Source organism: Acartia tonsa, chromosome 13 (genome assembly GCF_053477335.1).
Source record: "Acartia tonsa isolate MP-2025a chromosome 13, ASM5347733v1, whole genome shotgun sequence".
NCBI lineage: Eukaryota > Metazoa > Arthropoda > Copepoda > Calanoida > Acartiidae > Acartia > Acartia tonsa.
Window position 1 is genome coordinate 9,512,719 of NC_137272.1, and position 21,795 is coordinate 9,534,513.

Consider the following 21,795-nt stretch of genomic DNA (forward strand, 5'->3'; position numbering starts at 1 on the left):
CATGGGTTCGAATCTCGGCCAAAATCACGTCATAATTAAACGTTCTTCCTAGTCCTGCTATGTAAGATGCGTGACATTAATAGTAAAACAGGCGCAACTGATCACCATGCTCAGTTATGACTTCCAGACAATCAAAGGGTTGGTTGTCTGCAATAGTTGGGGTGTTAGCGCCTGTGGGCCAATAAAAAAAAAGTGTTACGCGTTGTTGTTAACCGTCCATAGATGTATTAATCAATAATAACTTTTATTATATAGCATCATATTGTACAATAGCATGCTTTAATAAGACGTTTATTACTTGTTTTAATAACAAAATAAGATGTTTCCAGGGATCTAACGGGATATGCCAAATTGATGTACATCCCCAATGATTATATGTACAAAAAATAATCCTTCTGTAAATTACCTAATTGGACACTAAAATGAATGAACCAGCCAATAAAAATTCAATAATAGTCTCCATAGTTGTTGAGCAAATGAATAAGAAGGACATCATAAAATTTTTGGGACTATTGTAATAATGTCTCCTCCCTTCCTGGATATTTCGTATTGAGGCTGATAAAGTGTTGGCTATAAAAAACATTTTACTAAATACAAATAAATAGTCCAAATGAAAACTAGAGGCTAGGGACGAAGCCACAATTATCAACTCCAAACTAGGTGGTCCCTCTACATAACTGTTGCTTGAGAATTTCAAAAAATTATGTGGAATCGATTTTTGTAATAATTCAAATTGTTGAATTCCCATTTTTTCCTACTTTTGTTCGGTGTTCTTTCAAAAACTGCTAAAAATGTACAATAGCAACAAAAAAAATTGCATAGCCATATTCAAACAAATATGAAAATATTCATTTAATCAAAGCTCTATAGAATAAGTAATTTTTTTTATAGAAGCTGAAACTGTAAATGTAAAATGTATGGACAGACTTTCTAATAACAGTAATATAGTTGCTATGCTTTCAAGATTATCCCAATGGTTTAACCCCTAGCATATAGGGGAGGCAGGGAACAATAAAATAGCCTTAAGCCATTCAATCCTAGAAACCATGTGTAGTTCTCTAAATCGGTTCAGTGGTTAGCGAGATCTTAAGGGACAAACAAAAACCTTTCTATTTTATATATTGGTAATATTGAAAAAATATTCTTTTAAGGAAAAAAAATATTCCGAATCTAATTCCAAGGAAGCAATTGGTATTCCACATACCTTTTAATTAATAATACAATAGGGTTAGGTCGACAATATACATACAATTTAATTGTCGATAAATTGTATGGATCTTAAGTAAAAAGACTACAAATTGATATATAACTCCAATGATGATAAACAAATTTATCCTTCTGTAGGTAAAGATCATTGGTTGAAAAATGTTCAATCATAGTTTTAAAGCCAACAAATAAGAAAACGTGGTTACAAAACTTTAGGTACTAGAAAAAAAAAATGTCCCCTCTCACCCTGGATATATTTGTGCCAACCCTACCATTGCTCTGATTATACTAGATGAACTGAATTTAGTTTCCGAAAGTGTGCGTAGCTTCCGCGTCCTATCTCAATATTTGCTACTAGCTAAGAAAGCTTCAAACTTAAAAAAAAATCAAAATTTGAAAAATTAAAATTTTTGAATGTATAATGTATAAATCGTTTATACATTAAATCGCTTTTCCATTTGACCGGAGTCGCTGAAAATAGGGTCTGCAATAATTGGGTTATCTGCTGTACACTTTAGGAAACTAGGGCTCGAATAGGAAATTTATTTCAGTTGATCTTATACTAGGTAAAGGGTGCATTCAATTCCGTGCATGTTCACAGCATCAAATATTCAGAACGGCATATTATAACAGCTCCAACCACCCAGTGCTTTCCTACAAAGTGCCTGTCAAGCATTGAAACCTAACCTCCTATTTTGAAACAAATTCACAATAAGGTAGAAGGGGGATGGGGATTTTTTTCCCTTGTACCTAACCTTTGCGGGGCTTATACATGTGTTGCTCTAACCCTGCGGGGCTTTTCATTACCCAGTATGACATACCCAACTTGACCAAAATAACTAACAAACAAACAAAATGAGGACTAGCTTTGTGCTCCCTTTTATTTATTTTGCTATTGTGTCTAATGCGATTATGCAACATTTTGAGAATGTAATTATAGAGGAATTGACTGCACACTCTAAACTATCTATCTATCTCTCTCTAGTTATTTTCCAATTAGTATTTGGAAACAATATACCGATTGTTTTCTTAATGCGCAAAGCATGTTCTAGTAAAGCTTCTAATCCCCCATTCTATTTGAGATAGATGATATTGCACTGTGAATTACAGTGGTGCCAAAAGTTTGTTAACCGTGGTATCTTATCTGTCAACGAGAAAATTTTGGACTATTTTTGTTGAATTTTGGACTATTTTTTTCGACCGCAATTGATTATTCACATTAATTTACCGTCCATTAACTTATCACTTGAATTTGATTAAATTTAACAAATAGTTTTGAACAAATTCGTTCTTGTTTTTAAATAATTCGATTGTTTTAATCTGTCTTCGCCTCTATTATTCTACGAGTTTTAAAAGTTAAGCCTTTGTACACATGAGGTATGTCCATCCGTCCCATTGTACGGATAGCTCTTATAGTAATGAAGATAAAAAAGTCCTATCAATTTTGATGTGGTATAATAAGGTGTAGCAAATCTACAGATTAATGATTGACATCCATTGTAAGCAAAATGTTTTGTCTGATTTTTTGGGTGTACTAGGCTTCACTCTTCATTAATTTAATCATTCTTGTTTTTTTCCTTTATTACATTCAAGTAATTAATTCTAGTGTAATTATCAAAATAATTGTTTTTTTAGACAATACAATTCTTTTTAAATCTGCAAAAAACAATCCATAGTCTATTGCTAAGGTAAAAGACAATCAACGGGGCATTAATGTAACTCCCAATAATGATCAACAAAATTACCCTCTATGTAGATGAACATGTTTACATTTGTTGACTTTAAATCTTTCATGAAATCTTGGTTAATTGGTTCAAACTTGCAGTGTCAAAACGTTTCTACCAATAATTTAAAATTACAGAAGTCGTAATTTTGTTTATTATCATTAGGTATGTAATAGCAGATAAATTTATCGCCCATTGTGTATCAAAAATCAACCATGTGACGGCATTAAAAAGAGGGATTATCCATCTCTTTTTTAGGGGTTCTCTTTCCCACTTCGCCTCTCATCTTTCTCATTTTTATGACGTCACATGGCTGTTTTTGAGACACTTTGTAAAGTTCCCTTTATCCCTGGTGGCATGTTGAGCAGTGCATATTATAATCTGTAAAGACATTCTTTATCCCTTCAAAAAGTCGTGATAAACAAAGCTACTTTTTATATATAACATATTTTTAAAAGCAAAGCTTTTCTATAATTAGGGTGGGTCCGTACGTCTGTCCGAGAAAGATAGCTTTTATTCGTTAATTTAGGCATGTTAGAATTGTCCTATCGATTTCAAACTTTGCATGATGATTCCTGTAGTAGTTGGGTACGATTTAGAAAGCGTAGCAACTCTATAATCATTACCAGAATGTCCATACGTTCATTTTAAACATGTTGATTTTTCTACTTTTTTAACAACAAATTTTCAAGTGTTCTAATTATCCGTTTGATCTGATTTTTGGTATATTGATTCCTGGAACAACAAAGAACAATATTATAAGCGAAGCAACTCTATAATCAAGTCCAAGAATGTAAGTATGTCCATAAACATTATCCTGCTTCAAGCAGTTTTTCAACAAATTTACTTACAATTTTGCTTCGACTCTTATACTTTTAAATTCTGATTATTCAGTTCAGATACTATACAAATGTTAATGTCCGTTTGTCCTACCGTTTCAGTGCTTCGCTTTTATGGATGTTGTCATCCTTGTTTAGTAGTGAACCTACTGCATGTCTGTCCGTCCATCAGTCTGTAACGCTTAAGGGAATATGAGCTGAAAACTAATATAGACGACTGTTTTTTTTTGTGTAAATTCCCCAAACCAATGAGAATTCTGAATATAATTTTCTTGGTCCGTTGGTTTGTCGGTTATGCTTCCAAATATAGATATTGAAATTATTAATTATAGTTATAAAGTAATCAAATTTTGTTTTTTATGCATTTTTTTTTAATTGGATACGTTGTAGGAGAGCTTTGATTTTTATGGATATTATCATTCTTGTTTTATACAAGTAGTAAAAACAGTTTAATACTATAATGGACATTCTTACAGTGAATAAAAATGCTTAACATTTTAAAGAATAAAGGTGATGTTTAGTACAAGAAACCCCCTTCAATGTGTTTTTTTTAAACTAAATTGAAAATAAAGGGGACTTTTACTTTAGGGCACCTAAGTTAAATTTCTCGTTAAGTTTAACCGCAGGAATAAAACATAGAAACTCCCCATACCCTCTTATTTTCCTATTATTAATCGTCCTCTTATTATCAAACTTTGCATGAAGATTCCTCTGACAATACGGCATAATATTAGAGCGTTGCTTTAATAAATCATTACAGAAATTCTACGTCAAACTTAACTCTACTCCTAACGAACTTCATTTAAAAAGATATATTTTAATCCCCTTGATAAATATATTTGAACAAGGATGACAACATCCATAAAGGCGAAGCACTGAAACTGGAGGACAAACGGACATTAACACTAGTATAATGTCAGAACTGAATAATCAGAATATAAATGCATAATAGTCGATGCTAAATCGTAAGTAAATTTGTTGAAAAACTGCTTAACACAGAATAATGTTTATGAACATACTTTCATTTTTAGGACTTAATTGTAGAGTTTCTTCGCTTATAATATTTTACTTTGATGTCCCAGGAATCAGTATACAAAAAATCAGATCGATCGGATAATTAGATCATATAAAAATTTGTTGTTAAAAAAGTAAAAAAATCAACATGTTTAAAATGGACGTGCGGACATTTTGGTAATGATTATAGAGTTGCTACGCTTTCTAAATCGTACCTAACTACTGCAGGAATCATCATGCAAAGTTTGAAATCGATAGGACAATTCTAACATGCCTAAATTAACGAATAAAAGCTATCTATCTCGGACGGACGGACCGACCCTAATTGTAGAAAAGCTTCGCTTTTAATATGCCATGGTTATAACATGAGTTACAGTTCTAAGAATTGCAATAAACAATTGTAAAAAACAAGGATTTCAACATCCACAAAAGCGAATGGTAACAAATCAAAAAGCCAAACAAAAGAACGTTAAAAATTAAAGAGTAGCAAGTCATTTGATTTTAACATTAATTTGAATCAAAATTATGTATGAATCTATTCGGAAATTATTTATAACAGGATACCTAATATCTAAAAACTTACTTTTTAAGACTTTATTATATTTATGGCCGCTTCGCTTTTAACATCATATCTAAAGTCCCATGAAAAGAGGAAACATTGTATGAATAAAGTCCCCAAAGTTTAATGAACACAATCTCTCATTCTTTGGCTTAAAACTTTAAGTACTTTTATGCAATATCTCCAATGTCCAAACTTATAAACAAATGATTTGATCTACAAAAAGAATTATTTTGTTAACCTCATTAGGGCGTAATATACCAAATTATAGAGTATTTACGATACTAATAAACACACAAATGTTTTATATTGAAAACAAATTCTTTTTTATGCATTTTATATTTTACGAGATAAAATAATCAATTCGCGAAAACGGTGTGCAATCCGTGCCGCATACCAACCCATACGATTGGTGAGGGGACACTAGTCTTTAAATTGCACTGGTTCCCAAAATTTAAAAACATCCTTTCATTGTTTGACTTAAAACTTTGGGTACTTCTATTCAATCTTTGTTCTTTTTATATTAAACCTTTTTAACCATTATTATTTCTACAGGAAGATTGATTTATGTTTTATCATTAGGGACTTACAACAATTTATCGCCCATTGTCTTATCCTTGGGTTAAAATGTATTGTTGGCGTTTACAACCCCCTTGTCTTAACACATAACAAGGATTTATTTATCCATATAAAGAAGGCTCAACAAGTATTATAGAAATAATATGCTACAAGCTTAGCTCCGTTTTAACATAGACCTGCTTTAACTTAATCAAGCGTATGATAATTTAGCCAACGCCCTACAGAAAATCAACTGTTTGTTTACAGGGCCTTTGTCTGTTTGTCCTAACTGAACATGGATTTTATATTTTTATCGGTCGGTGTTGTAATGTATTTCGTGTAAAAAATGGCACGCTCCACACACCACTCTACTTGGCTAATATGTGTTAAACTGGATATGACGAGTCAATTCTTATGTAGACAAAAGGCTTTTTTTATCCCGACAAGGTTTCTTTACTACTTTTGAACACAATTTTTGTTTGGGTTGTTATTGTGGACTATAGAGTTGCTATGCTTCCTATAAGTTAGATTTTTTCATAAGATATTCTTTTTCAGACTTTTACAATCAGAATATTTTTAAACGTGGAAGCTTTTCCATGATAAGGGTCTATACGTACGTTCGTATGTACACTCCTATAATTTTTTTCGTATTTAAGACAATTTAGAATTGTCTAATCAATTTCAACTTTGTATGATGATTCCTGTAATAGAAAGGTACGAAATTGAAGAAGTTCAGGCACTGTAGATTTCAAAACATCTTTTTTTAACTTACGAACTTTCTGTTAATGATTATAGTGGTACCTATCTTTAACAGGAATCAAAATACCAAGTTTGAAATCAATAGGACAGTTCTGACATGCTTAAATTAACGATGAAAGCTATCCGTGACGGACATACATACCCTAATTATAAAAAAAGCTAAATGGTATAGGATAAAAGGGGAGGATTTGCTGTCTGTTAAGGAAAAAAGGACTCTATAGTTTAATATTCTAAATTCGTACTGCTTACAATTATTACACTGAATTGCCATATGAATTATGCGATGTGCAATAAATTTCGCACATGAATAACATTTTGAAATAATGATAACCAAATGTTTTTGCAATGTAAGCGGATACGCCTATAGATGCCTCTAGGGACATTTGATGGAAAAGGGGGAGGGGAAACAAATTGACAAAATTTCAACTATACTTTTAAAATGAAAACAAAATTTAGAGGAGGGATTAATTTTTTCCGGAGGCGATTCTCTTGTGAAGGTTGAAGTTGCCGCCCCAAAATGATATAAACAAATAATTCCACTGGTCTGATAGACTGACTTAATTAAAAATAACAGTATGTTTGTGTGTCAATGATCTCGACAATTGATGAAGATCTTCAAGTTTTTTTTTTTTTTTTTTTTTTTTTTTTTTTGGGGGTTGGGGGGTGATACTAAAACTCAACCAAAAGAAATCGTCCTAGAAGAAATTACCCCCGAGTAATATTGAGTAAATATTTGGGATTATTTATTATTTAACAACATTGTCCTAACCCTCCCTGTATATTATAAAGCTTATTTAAACCCTAGTAGTTTTTACCCCTTTTCGGTCAGATTAGAAATCCACAGTCACTAGATTTCAGATTTAAATCTGTCTCAATATGACTCTTTCTTACCAAAGTTCAGATATGACAAAATTTGACCAAAGTTCAGATTTCAATCTGAAATTTAGTGACATTATGTCAGGTTATTTTCTCATTTTTGGCAATGCAAACAAATCTGACACAATATCACCAAAAGTCATATATGACATTTAGTGACATAGAGTCAGAGTTGGAGAAAATACCTAATCTGACACATTATTGCCAAAAGTCATATATGACATTTAGTGAAATAGAGTCAGAGTTGAGAAAATTACCTAATCTGACACAATATCACTAAAAGTCATATATGACATTTAGTGACATAGAGTCAGAGTTGGGGAAATTACCTAATCTGACACAATATCACTAAAAGTCATATATGACATTTAGTGACATAGAGTCAGAGTTGGGGAAATTACCTAATCTGACACAATGTTACTAAAAGTCATATATGACATTTAGTGACATAGAGTCAGAGTTGAGGAAATTACCTAATCTGACACATTATTGCCAAAAGTCATATATGACATTTAGTGACATAGAGTCAGAGTTGGGGAAATTACCTAATCTGACACAATGTTACTAAAAGTCATATATGACATTTAGTGAAATAGAGTCAGAGTTGAGAAAATTACCTAATCTGACACAATATCACTAAAAGTCATATATGACATTTAGTGACATAGAGTCAGAGTTGGGGAAATTACCTAATCTGACACAATATCACTAAAAGTCATATATGACATTTAGTGACATAGAGTCAGAGTTGGGGAAATTACCTAATCTGACACATTATTGCCAAAAGTCATATATGACATTTAGTGAAATAGAGTCAGAGTTGAGAAAATTACCTAATCTGACACATTGTTGCTAAAAGTCATATATGACATTTAGTGACATAGAGTCAGAGTTGGGGAAATTACCTAATCTGACACAATATCACTAAAAGTCATATATGACATTTAGTGACATAGAGTCAGAGTTGGGGAAATTACCTAATCTGACACAATATCACTAAAAGTCATATATGACATTTAGTGACATAGAGTCAGAGTTGGGGAAATTACCTAATCTGACACATTATTGCCAAAAGTCATTTATGACATTTAGTGAAATAGAGTCAGAGTTGGGAAAATTACCTAATCTGACACAATATCACTAAAAGTCATATATGACATTTAGTGACATAGAGTCAGAGTTGGGGAAATTACCTAATCTGACACAATATCACTAAAAGTCATATATGACATTTAGTGACATAGAGTCAGAGTTGGGGAAATTACCTAATCTGACACAATTTTACTAAAAGTCATATATGACATTTAGTGACATAGAGTCAGAGTTGAGGAAATTACCTAATCTGACACATTATTGCCAAAAGTCATATATGACATTTAGTGAAATAGAGTCAGAGTTGAGAAAATTACCTAATCTGACACAATATCACTAAAAGTCATGTATGACATTTAGTGACATAGAGTCAGAGTTGGGGAAATTACCTAATCTGACACAATGTTACTAAAAGTCATATATGACATTTAGTGACATAGAGTCAGAGTTGGGGAAATTACCTAATCTGACACAATGTTACTAAAAGTCATATATGACATTTAGTGACATAGAGTCAGAGGTAGGGAAATTACCTAATCTGACACATTATTGCCAAAAGTCATATATGACATTTAGTGAAATAGAGTCAGAGTTGAGAAAATTACCTATTCTGACACATTGTTGCTAAAAGTCAGATATGACATTTAGTGACATAGAGTCAGAGTTGAGAAAATTACCTAATCTGACACAATATCACCAAAAGTCATATATGATATTTAGTAACATAGAGTCAGAGTTGAGGAAATTATATAATCTGACACATTGTTACCAAATGTCATATATGACTTTTAGTGACATAGAGTCAGAGTTGGGGCAATTACCATATCTGACACATTGTTAACAAAAGTCAGATATGACATTTAATGACATAGAGTCAGAGTTGGGGCAATCACCATATCTGACACATTGTTACCAAAAGTCATATATGACATTTGTTGTGACATAAAGTCAGAGTCTGGGCAATTACCAAATCTGAAACATTGTTAACCCTTACAGATTGGCCCCAATTCTCACCTTAAAAGGCCCCCCCTCCCTCTATCTTGGCTTCTGTTACAGATAGAGACATAAAAAAAATTTCTGGTGCTTCATGTGCATTTTTTAAGAAAATTACTTTTTCTAGTTATAGCGGTATGACCACTCCATAGCCGCTTTTTAGCAGCCAGCCGCTAAATATTAAAACAGCTGTAGAGCTGCCAATTTTAAAGCTAGGAATACCAAATTTTAGGTGGAATTTTAATTTTTTTAACAAACAATTAACTTTTTTTACAATGGCCGAAAAACAGCAAATAATGGAAACTGCCATATTTGGTGGTTACAGCGGTTTGACGGCACCTATTATTATTTTTTCTGTATCTTATCACAACAAAAGACTAAAAAAATGGGCTGGTCTAAGGCTATTTTGAAATATGGCACCTGGCAGCTTACAAACAGCAAAATTACAGGTAGGAAATTGAAAAATGATCAAGAAGTGGTCAAATAATAATGACCTTACTATTCACAGAATTTTATTATTACTCAAGAATTTACCACAAAAATTTTTTGGTCTCTAGCTGTAATAGAAGCCATGATATTTATGATATATGTCTATAGTAAAAGCTGGACAAAAAACCAGTCCTACAAAACAGTCATGGAGCGGTTAAACAGTCATAACATCATTTTTCTCAGATGCTCATTGATATCTAAGTGTTTGCCAAAAAAAAAATTAGGTGACTACCTTATACACAAAAGACATATTGTATAAATTAAGATTTATTTACAATTTTATCTAATTTTGAAGCCACGTAATCAACCGGAGGGGTGGGTGATGAATGCCCCCCCCAACCGTTAAGGGTTAAAAATAAGTATTTTTTGACTTTTCAAGCATTAGTGACAGACAGACGAAAATAAAATGTATATGAATACAGATGGGCACAGGCCTTAGAATCTTCACTAAAAATTTTAGCTGTCTACCTTAAATAACAGCCGAGAAAATCACAGTGTTCCCATAGTGACTGTTACAGAATGACGTAATGATGGACAGGACAACAGACAAATAAAGTGAATTTTACAGTAGCCTTGCTACTAAAAAGGGTATTTTGTCAGTTTGTTTGATCAAGATTTTTACCTATTAGGGTGGGTCGATTTTGGAATTTCACATTAGTAGACATTGGCAAGGGTTACTGGGCCAATATAAAACCCTGTAAAACTTGCAAGAGGTTTTTTAATCCAAAAACAACGGGCGCACGGGGGGGTATAAAATGTGCCCACCCCCTTCTAAAACCAAAAATTGAAATTCCTTCAAACACAGGCATGTTGCATATCAAAATGACCGCATTGAAATGCTGATTACAGATCTGAAAATCGCTTTAAAAAATATTGATTCAGTCTGAAATGATTTTCAAATAACCTTCTAAAATGAACAATTTTGACTAAATCAGCTGAGATCTTTTTCGAACTAGGAGCAATATTTATCAAACCGGTTTTCAGATTCGCAATCAGCATTTCAATGCGGTCATTTTGATATGCAACATGCCTGTGTTTAAAGGAATTTCAATTTTTGGTTTTAGAAGGGGGAGGGTACTATTTATAACCCCCGCGCGCCGGCAGCTATAAGAGCCAAGTCACTTTTGAAACTTGAATGGGGCTTATCATACATATATATGACTTCCACAACTTATGATAACAGTAAAATCTAAAAAAAGGGTGAAATGGGCCCACCCTATTACCTATGTGTCTTTATTCTAGCTATTGTATCTCATTTATAGAAATGAAGCTACTCAGTAATTCATCCGTATGGAAGCTACTCTATTATTCACTTTTTATATCTGTACACCAGTTGAACAGTGAGGAAATGTGATTTTCTCGGCTGTTATTAAATGAAGACAGCTGAAATTTCAGTGATAATTCATATAAAAAATTTGTACATCTAAACACTGTTTATTCGTCTTTTCTGTCATTCATACCATAAAAAAAATTGTCTAAAATTCTTAAATGGACAATTGCTTGTCACTAAATAGGATATGACATTCTCAATTTTTTTCATTAATAAGGAGGGAGTTAGATATGAATCTTGCCCCAAACCACACTGTCATATTACACCTTTCAACAGATATAAACATTGAAAATTATAAGATTTAAACCAGTTTTCATCTGTCTGTCCGTCTGTCTGTCCATCTGTATGTTTTTCTGTATGTCTGTCCTTCTGTATGTCTGTCTGTTTGTCTGTCTATCCATTTATCTGTCTGTTTGTCTATCTGTCCATCCATCTGTCCGTACGTTTGTCTGTCCGTCCATATGTTTGTAAATTTTAAGATTTAAACTAGTTTCTGTCTATTTCTTTGTCAGTCTCTCTGTCTGTATGTTCGTCTATCTGTCCATATGTTTGTAAATTATAAGATTTAAAACATTTTCTATCTCTCTCTCCTTCTGTCTGTCCGTATGTCTGTCCATCTGTTTGTCTGCCTGTCATTCTGTTTGTCTGCCTGTCATTCTGTTTGTCTGTCTGTCAATCTGTCTGTGTTTCTGTTTGTCTGTCTGTCCATCTATTTTTCTGTCTGTTCATATCTCTGTCTGTACGTCTCTCTGTCCATCTGTTTTCTGTCCGTCTGTCTGTCTGTCCATCATTATGTACGTATGTCGGTCTGTCTATCCGTCTGTCATTCCTTTTATCTGTCTGTCTGTCTGTCTATCTATGTGTATGTCTGTCTGTCTCTCCATCTGTATGTCCGTCTGTATGTCCGTCTGTCTGTCCATCTGTTCGATTTTTTGGAAGGACCTTGGACCTACGTGAAGCCATATTTTAAAGAAGAATAATAGCAGTCAAGTGGCCTGCTAGATTCTTTGGTACAAACAGAAAATCATCTTGTTACTTTTATGTAAGGATTAACTCAGGCCCAAACGCAAAAAAAGAACATGATACATCCACTTGTTGTTAGTGAGGAAATGGGTTTGATTTGCTCAATATTTAAAGAATGTTCAACGTTTGTTTATTATATTTATGTGCTTTGTCAACTATGGATGATGTCATTCTTATTTAATTTAAATCCAAGTATAATAATTCATAGAGGGAGTGTACATTGGGATGTTAATTACACTAGTCCCCAAAGTCTTTTAAAAAGTTTTCTTATTCGTTGGCCCAACAACCTTAGGGACTTTTATTAAATTGTGATTGATTGGTTCATTTAGTTGAGTGTCCAAAGGTTTCATTCACTAATTGTAATCTACAGAAAGGATATTTTGTGTATCTTCATTGGGGCAGTACATCAATTTATCAGCCATTGTCTTGTCCCTGTTGATTTTAAAACTTCGATAAAAGTACCGAAATCGAATAAGAAAAAATTTAATATTTAATATGTGATAAGACAATGAATGTATACATACATCCACAATGATGATAAATAAAATTAACACTCTTATAGATGGAAATTATTTGTTTTTGGCCCTACAGGTTTGAAACTAACAAATTCAATAAAAGTACCCAACGTTTTTAAGATGACCAATGAGTGAGCCTGGGTATTTAGTAAGGGTTGTAAACAGGGACAATGGACGAAAAAATTAATTAAATTCTCTATAATATAACAGAGAACTGGAAAACATAAAGTAAGAATATTTAGTTTGTGGAAAAGGAATTTAAATTGAATCTCTAATATCCCTGGCAAATAGATTGTCGATATTATATCAGCCAAGAGTATCATTTTAACAATAACGTTTTTTTATTCCTTGACTATACAGCTTTGGGGTCTTTTATAGATTTTTATTGTAATCTATTTGTAATTATAATCTACAGAAGGGGTAATTTTGTGTATAATCATTGGTGATATACATCAATTTATCTACCATTGTCTTATCCCTTTAGATCCCTGGCTATTATTACTGTTTTTTTAAAGCTTCGCTTTTTGTAAGTTACCATCCTTGTTTTCTCGTTAAAAACGAAGCTTCTATAGAATTGGGGTATGTATGTCCAGTCCATACATAAATGATAGGTCTTAATGTTAATTTAGGCATGTTAGAAATGTTGTATCGATTTGAAACTTTACATGATTATTTCTGTAAAAGTTAGGTACACTTAACCCTTTACAGTCGGGCCCCTTGCCGCACCTTAATCGGTCGGGGGGGGGGGGGGGCGTTCAACGCCCCCCCTAATTATCTCAGTTCCTATTAGAGCTAGAGGGCTAAATTTTTTTGTGCAAGTCCCCTGTTTGATAATGAATTTCCGACCTTTTATAAGTCTAAGTCAATTTTTGCTTCCTTCACCCTTTTATTTAACAACCTTTGTTTTTAGGTCTTTTTTATTTAAAAATTTCAAACGGCTGTAATTTTTTTATTTTTGAAGCTAGAAGAAAATTTTTTTCCCAGAAAATGTTTATCTTTATGTAAATTTTACATTAGAAATATCAAAATATAAATTTCAGCGGCCGCAGCTGTACTTGGCAGCTGCCAGCCGCCGCAGTCGGCGGTCGGCGGGAAAACGGCGGCGGATCTTCATGAAATTTTAATACGTTATGTAGACATGTAAGAAAAGCTTAAGTTTAAAATTTGAAGTCTCTAAGTCAAAAATTGCGGCCACAGGAGCCTTTTAAAGATTTCTGGAGACCTGGAGGATCAGGACCTGCAGGATCATACCTGGAACCTGAAAGTGGCTTGAACACCTGCATTTCATATAAGGATGTACTACTAGAGGATTTTTTAGTATTTTGGTATGATAAAATGTTTTGTTTTAGTCAGAAAAAATATTTTTGCTCTTTACCTGGATGACCCTGCCAGGTTTGCTGGCATCCTGTGCCCGCCAGGATGGAGATATTTAAAAAATTCCAACTCTCAGTTATGTGTCATACCCATACTTAAAAAGTCAAGCAGTTTGGGCTCTTTATCTTTCACACACAGAAAATGAGATAGAAAAAACCGGATGGGGGGGCGTTCAACGCCCCCCCCCCCCGACCGTTAAGGGTTAAAAAAGCAAACCAATCTAGAAAGTCTGTACATCTATTTTAAAACATGCTAATTTTATTTAACATTTTTGACAACCATTTTTTATGATGTAATTAATTATCCTGTGGTATTCGGCAACCGTGAGCCATTTCTATGGCACCCCTGATCTGGGGTTCGGTGGAGGGTCAATGGCCCTCCCCCGAGTCCTGGGGAAGGGGTCTAGTGACCCCCTCCCTACGCTTAGAATTAATGATTTGAATCTGTCATGTTTATTATGGTTAACTGTATTCTTAATTCTCCCCCACCCTTTCCAGGGATGGGGGAATCATTATTGCCCAAACTGACCATTGTATATATATTATTTATGCTTTTATGTTATGATTATTTATTCCTATCCATGTAATTGTTGTTTGTTGTATATAACTCCAGTATATCTTAAGCCTTCAATAAAGTGACAACTAAAAGTAGATGTTGATCATTATCTAGTGAAAGCTAGAGAAGCGTAGCTTCTCTATAGTAAGGTGTCCACGTCTGTCACACTGCCGTAATCTAATTGAACTCCGGTGTCTGCCATTGATCCTTGGCGGATACCACAACTTTGGTGACAGCTGTGTGAGATTACGGCGAACCACAAGTGTAGAGCAGACGCGCATCTGAGGCTAAGGTACTCCCAGCAGTGAATCTGGCAAAACTGACGCAAGCAACCTGAATTACCCACCCTGGACAGCAAAGTTTAACTCTGCATCCGGCAGTTGTGGAAGCAAAACAGCGAAATCTGACGAATAACCGCGAGCAGCGCTGATATCTAACGGAGAATTGAGCGCCAAAAGGGCTGAAACAGGCCTGCGGACCGGCTGAAACAAGCCAAATACGTGTAGACGGCTGAAAATAGGCCAACTTTACTGCAAGAAATAGCAGGATCCGAACCAGTGGCGCTAGCAGGACGGGACATTCCCTGCCGCCGATAGGCTGAAACATGCCACATAGCTGCAAGCTGCGAGCTAACATACGGGTGTAGTGCACCAGAACAGAGAAAAACTACGTCAACCCCGAGTATCCTGAGAAGCTACAACGCAGCCACCCATCTAGAAGACAGATATTATATCACATTTGCAGGGATTACCACCCCAATGTGATGACCAAACAATAGATTTATGAGCAAAGCTTGGCAAACAAATTGTTGTGTTGTGATAAATCTAAGAATAGAACAGGCTTGGATTACTGTTTATTGTGATAACAGCTAAAAATAGAACAGAGTTGGTCAACAAATCTGTTATGTAATTGTGATAAGGACAGCAATAAAAGTTAGATGTAATATAATCAAAACAATTTCAAGCCCACAGCACAATAACAAATACACCCTTTATTCCAAGGGAAGGGGAGGGGGCCCCTTTCTATTTGAAGACAAATACAATCAGGGTTATATAACAGATAAGCCTAAGATTAAGAAGCAGAGGCCCCATTACACCAACACACAGTTACCCCCTCCCTCACAGTGGGAACGGACGGAGTTACCCCCGTCCCCTCACGCGCTTCCCCCTTCCTACCCACACTAGGCCAAGTCCGTCTGTAGTGTGGAGCTAGCGATCGGATATACAGAGCGCCATTCACGGGTAGCGCAACAAAGTGCGGAAAACATCATAAATCTAACGGACGAAACGGACCAATGAGGGAGCGAGCTGAGGGGTGAGAGCGCGTTTTCCCCGTGTGCGAAGATTTGACGGCGCGAACGCGCGTTACAAGGACAGAAGATTCCACGTACACACACACACACACACACACACACACACCTTCACACCAGAGCAGAGCTACTCCATAGCATCTAACAGGGGTATTTTTATCAAATAAAGAATTGCAAGTTTCTTTCCTCCTAGCTCTAGTGTGATAAGGGAAAACCCAATCAGTTCCTGACAGCAGTTCAGACCCTCAACATCTATCTACCTCAACATCTAACCATTGATAAGTACAGCTAAGTTATACCTTTGCAACTAAAACTCCCAACCTAGTGATACAAACAGTGTTGGCTGTTAGGCTAGGAAGCCTCAAGTGACAACCCATTCATTGTAGTCCTGTATAACTTTGTGCCCGCCGTTTCACCGTTGACCCAATGGACCAGCATCAAGTCCCAGGAGGTGACCAAGCCCCAGGATGGCTCCAGGATGACCCTCAGCCGGCCCCAGCCGAGTACCGCAAGCTGATGCTGAGCAATCTGCCGGAGTATAGAGGGCCGCCCAAGCAGTCCTGGTCGGCACATATCCGCCGACTGGAAATGTCATGGGCGGCTTACCGCGTGCCACCTCATGATTCCCTCAACCGCCGCAACGCCCTACTACTGTCATTGGTAGGGCAAGCGGCGGAAATGGCGTCCCATCTGTTTGGCGAGGCAGGCCAAGCCTTGACCTACGAGCAGGTCAAGACCGAGTGTGAATTGTTATTTCGTCCTGCTTTTGAGTCCCAAACGCTTAAACAAGCGTTTAGGGACTACAAGCAACACTCGACAGAACCTATACAGGCGTACATATCAACAAAGTGCGCCTTGTATAGGGACGCCTACAATCATGAGGATCTTGAATTGTTGGTGGACGAATTAAACCGTGGAATTCGTAACGCCAATGTAAAACGCCTCATGATGAACCATGAAATTGCGAGTGTACCTGAGTACACTCGCAAGGCCATGTTCACCGTGACCATGGTTACTAAGCAACTGAAGGAGGGTGTGTGCTTAGTGGACTCGACCGACGGGCTGACTGGATCTGCCTGCATCCAGTTGCCCCAATATGACGAGTCGGAGCCAATGGAGATTGGCTCCTTGGCTCCGGGTCTCCACCAGATGGGGAAGGTCGCTCCAGATGACAAGGTTCCAGGCCGCTGCTACCGCTGCCAGGGGAGAGGCCACCGAGCTCGAGACTGTCCAACGCCTATGGAAGTTAGCCTAGAGGAGAGGCGCACCCAGCCACGCCGTGACCGTTCTGCCAAGTGTGAGCGTTGCCACTATGACGGCCACACGGCGGCCGAGTGTAGAGCTGACTGGGCCCAGGTAGCCAGCCGCAGGCGCACCGCCGACAAAGGTGCCCCTCCAGGGAAGCCCAGCAGAGTGGCCCATATGGAAGGGAGCGCGCCCCCAGCACCACCACCGCAAGCAGCCGCCTCCAGAGCTGCGGACCGAGCCGATGGGATGCCGCAGTTCGGGACTGTCCCAGCTAGGATCAACGTACTGGGCGGCGCGGCTGAGCCCAACCGGGTTGGCCTAGGCTTCAGTCTTAACCATCTGGGGCCAGAGCTGATACAGCCCAACAACATAGCCGAGCCAGAGGTGCTGAGGCCCCAGCCTTTCAGTCTCAATATGATGGAACCTGCCCGACCGAGCCTACCCAGCAAGAGTGGAGGGGCGCTGCCCAGCGTCTCTGAGACGGTGTATGGGGAGGCCCTGGCAGCCGCTGAACGAGAGAGGCAGGAGGTGCTAGCCAGCACCTCTGCATCGATGTATGGGACGCCACCCGGCGTCGCCACCTGGGATGATGGGGGGGTGCTATCCAGCGCCTCCCACCGTGTTCCTGGGGCGACAACCGTCGCCGCCACCGAGATACCTGGATCCTGGAACGAGCCAGCCTCCAACCTGATGTCTGGGGCGACCCCCGTCGCCGCCACCGAGAGACCTGAGTCCTGGAACGAGCCAGCGGTCCCAGAGGGAGGGGTGACACCCGTCACCCCCAGCCAGCCAGCGCCACCAGCCTGCAGTGAGAGCCCAGCTACATGCCAGCCAGCGCCACCAGCCTGCAGGGAGAGTCCAGCTACATGCCATCCAGAGCCCTCTACCAGCCAAGGGAACCCAGCGGCTCACCATCAGGATAAGTTGAATTTGTTAAATGTATTGAATCCAAAACCTTGTACACACCCAGCCTTGCCTGTGCCCCCTGCACTTGAGGCTGGGGAGATTGAAAATTGGGAAAATAAGGGCTTGCCTGTGCCACATGCACCTGAGTTCCTAGGGCAGGGGAGGGCATTGAGTAAGGGCGAGCCTGTGCCACATGCACTTCAGCCCCATGCCACTGGGCATGCCTTGGACCAGGGAAGGGAGCATTTAGGGCTAGGGGAGCCGACACCCAGGCAAGTGCCAGTCGCTTGCCAGTCTGTCATTGGGGAGGGTATCGGGGTGCCTCGGCCGCATACAGATAACGCTCAATGGAAATTTGTGTCTAGCCAGGAGCAGCCCAGCCGTGTCCAGCCCCAAGAAGCAGCCGTGACCAGAACCGGAGATCCCCAGCCGCGTGCACGAGGAAGATGGTTACCTGGAAGCCTCTCCCATTGGTGGATGGTCCTGTGGGGCCTCCTTCTGGCAGCCGTGTGGCCTACAACCAGCTACGTCCTGGTGGGGTGGGACTGTGCCAACCCCACCCATGTCACGTCTTACAACAAAGAAAAGATGTGTGACACGGAGCCCCTACACCAGGAGGTGCCCCTGGGCCACGACATCCACGTCCTGCAGCAAGTCAAGGTGAGGGAAACCACTGGGTTCAGCTGTCAGCTCACCGTGTCCCAGTGGACATTCAGGTGTGGGGTATGGGGTCACCTCAAGGTGACCTCGGTCCCCACCCTCATGAGGCCAACCAAGATAGACCCAGAAGCGTGCCGAGACCTGGCCAGGAACCGAGTATACACGTTGCCAGGCAAGACCCAGCCACTGACGTTCCAGCTGAACCACCCCCTGTTCTTCACCGTTGATGTAGTGGGCGCCCTCGTCAACAGCCCCGAGGGGGTGGGTTGCGAGGGGGAGGACGTCCACTTTGAGGGCCAGCTCTACCGCAATGAATTAGTGCTCCAGGAGCGGCGGCTGCTGGTCAAGGAGGAGACCTATGTGGTGGAGGATGGACGGGTGGAGTCCCAGTCTGACCACCTGACCCTCGACTGTCCCCATTCTGAGCTGTCCTGTATCACTGGGGAAGCCACCTACGTGTGGGACCACCTGGGAAGAGATTGCCCCTTGAGGCTGATCCGCAGCCTCCAGCCCAGCCTGGTGAGGGATGCATATCTGGTTGACCATCAGGCCCAGTTTTTCATCAACATGACCAGCCCCACCTCAATTGTGAACTGCGACTTCGAGGCCCATGCCACCAACCATCCAGCGCTGTTTGTGGCAGCTGACCCAGCCGCGGCTGCGCTGCCCCGAGTGTCCGCCAGGGATGTTGACGTTCCCCTCCAAGCACAGATCCATGCAGGTTATATTGGATTCACCCTGGAAACACGCATGAGGAGCACTGCAGCAGAAGAAGTAGCGGCCAACTGCTGGAAGCTCCAGCAATTAGATCCGGCCCACCCGGTGCGTGTCCAGGGGAGCACGTTCTCGGTACTGAGGGGAGACATCCTGCTGCAGCTGACCTGCCAAAGGCACAAGTATGTTGTCCGCGAACACAAGGAGTGTTGGGACAAAGTGCCAGTGGAGCCCACAGGTTTTGTAGACGCCGTGACGCGGGTATACAGTGAGCACGCCACCAAGATTCCCTGTTCCTCCACCTACCCCCTGACTGTGCACGCAGAGGAAGGCTGGATAGAGTTGACCCCTGCTCCCAAGAAGAGGCCACCCCCGCTGGATACGCCCAAGCAGTTGTTGACAGACCCCTTGGATGACTTCAGTTCAGGTGGTTTGTATTCACAGGCTGAGTTGAACGACTGGCAACAGCTGCTGGCGTTCCCAGCATACAAGAGCGCCATGCTGACCGGCCTATCCTATGGCTCCTGCGTTCAGCAAGGCAGCTGTTCGGCCACAGGAGACCATGGGATAGTGTCCTACAACATTGACCGACTGGCGGAGGAAGGAGAGGCAGCCCTGGACGTCTGGGCAGGATTTAGACAAGCCATCCACGAGTGGGGAGATGGCGCCGCCATCTTGTGCTTGCTGCTGCTGATCCTCAAACTGCTGGGGGACCTCACCATCATTTCTCTGGCAGCAGCACAAGGAGGAGTCCGGGCAGCCCTGAATGCGATATCACAAGTGTTCCTGTACCACCCAGCCTTGTATAAGAAGGCGATGGCTAGAGCCAGGCTCAACCATGCCAAGTCCCGGGACTTTTCAGTGGACTGGGATGCCATCCCCATCGGCAGGGAAGCAGCCGAGGAAATGGTGTCTATGAAATCAACTGACAGCGGGCATGACCGCCCAGGTAGACCAGGACCGCCCTCTGGCAGACCCCGCGGCCCCACAGGAGGACAGGCCGCTGCTCAGACACTCAACCTGGCGGCCAGTGCCCCAGCCGCTGCCAACAACAACCCGCAGGTCCCACTGCTGACCGTTCCAGCAACAAATGTGCCACCACCCAACCTGATACCTGCCGGCACTGACCAACGTATCCAACCCAAGGCAGCCTCTGCCTTCTATCCCACATTGGGAGCCCATCAACCCTAAGAAGATACTCACCACTAGGATTCCATTGAATCATTATCGTTTGTATATATTTTTAGCCCTAAGAAGCGGGCCGAAGGCCTCAACCACTGTCGGAAGTCTGGTAGGGAAACCATCTCCCAGCCTTCCGAGGGGAGAGTTGTGGTATTCGGCAACCGTGAGCCATGTCTATGGCACCCCTGATCTGGGGTTCGGTGGAGGGTCAATGGCCCTCCCCCGAGTCCTGGGGAAGGGGTCTAGTGACCCCCTCCCTACGCTTAGAATTAATGATTTGAATCTGTCATGTTTATTATGGTTAACTGTATTCTTAATTCTCCCCCACCCTTTCCAGGGATGGGGGAATCATTATTGCCCAAACTGACCATTGTATATATATTATTTATGCTTTTATGTTATGATTATTTATTCCTATCCATGTAATTGTTGTTTGTTGTATATAACTCCAGTATATCTTAAGCCTTCAATAAAGTGACAACTAAAAGTAGATGTTGATCATTATCTAGTGAAAGCTAGAGAAGCGTAGCTTCTCTATAGTAAGGTGTCCACGTCTGTCACACTGCCGTAATCTAATTGAACTCCGGTGTCTGCCATTGATCCTCGGCGGATACCACAATCCTATTAATTTATATCCTGAGCAACTGTTCATATGACCTATTGCTTTGGAGCTTCGCTTATATTTCATTTATTTTCATTCTTGTTTCCATATTTAAGTAGGGATAGAGAAACAAGATAAAACACACACAACAAAAATAAGAAAAAAAGTCTTTTTTAAATGTTAATTTGAAAAAAAGATTTTATAATTTTAAAAAAAGGGAAGCGGGCTGACTTTTAAAGAATGCTCTTACTTGTAGAAGCGAAGCTAAA

General features: G+C 39.6%; 1 protein-coding gene across 1 annotated transcript in view; it reads left to right on the forward strand.

Annotated features, from left to right (window-relative positions):
• Nucleotides 1-21,795, forward strand: part of LOC145335086 (very long-chain-fatty-acid--CoA ligase bubblegum-like) — a 122,684-nt gene that overhangs the window by 39,614 nt on the left and 61,275 nt on the right. The window lies entirely within an intron of this gene.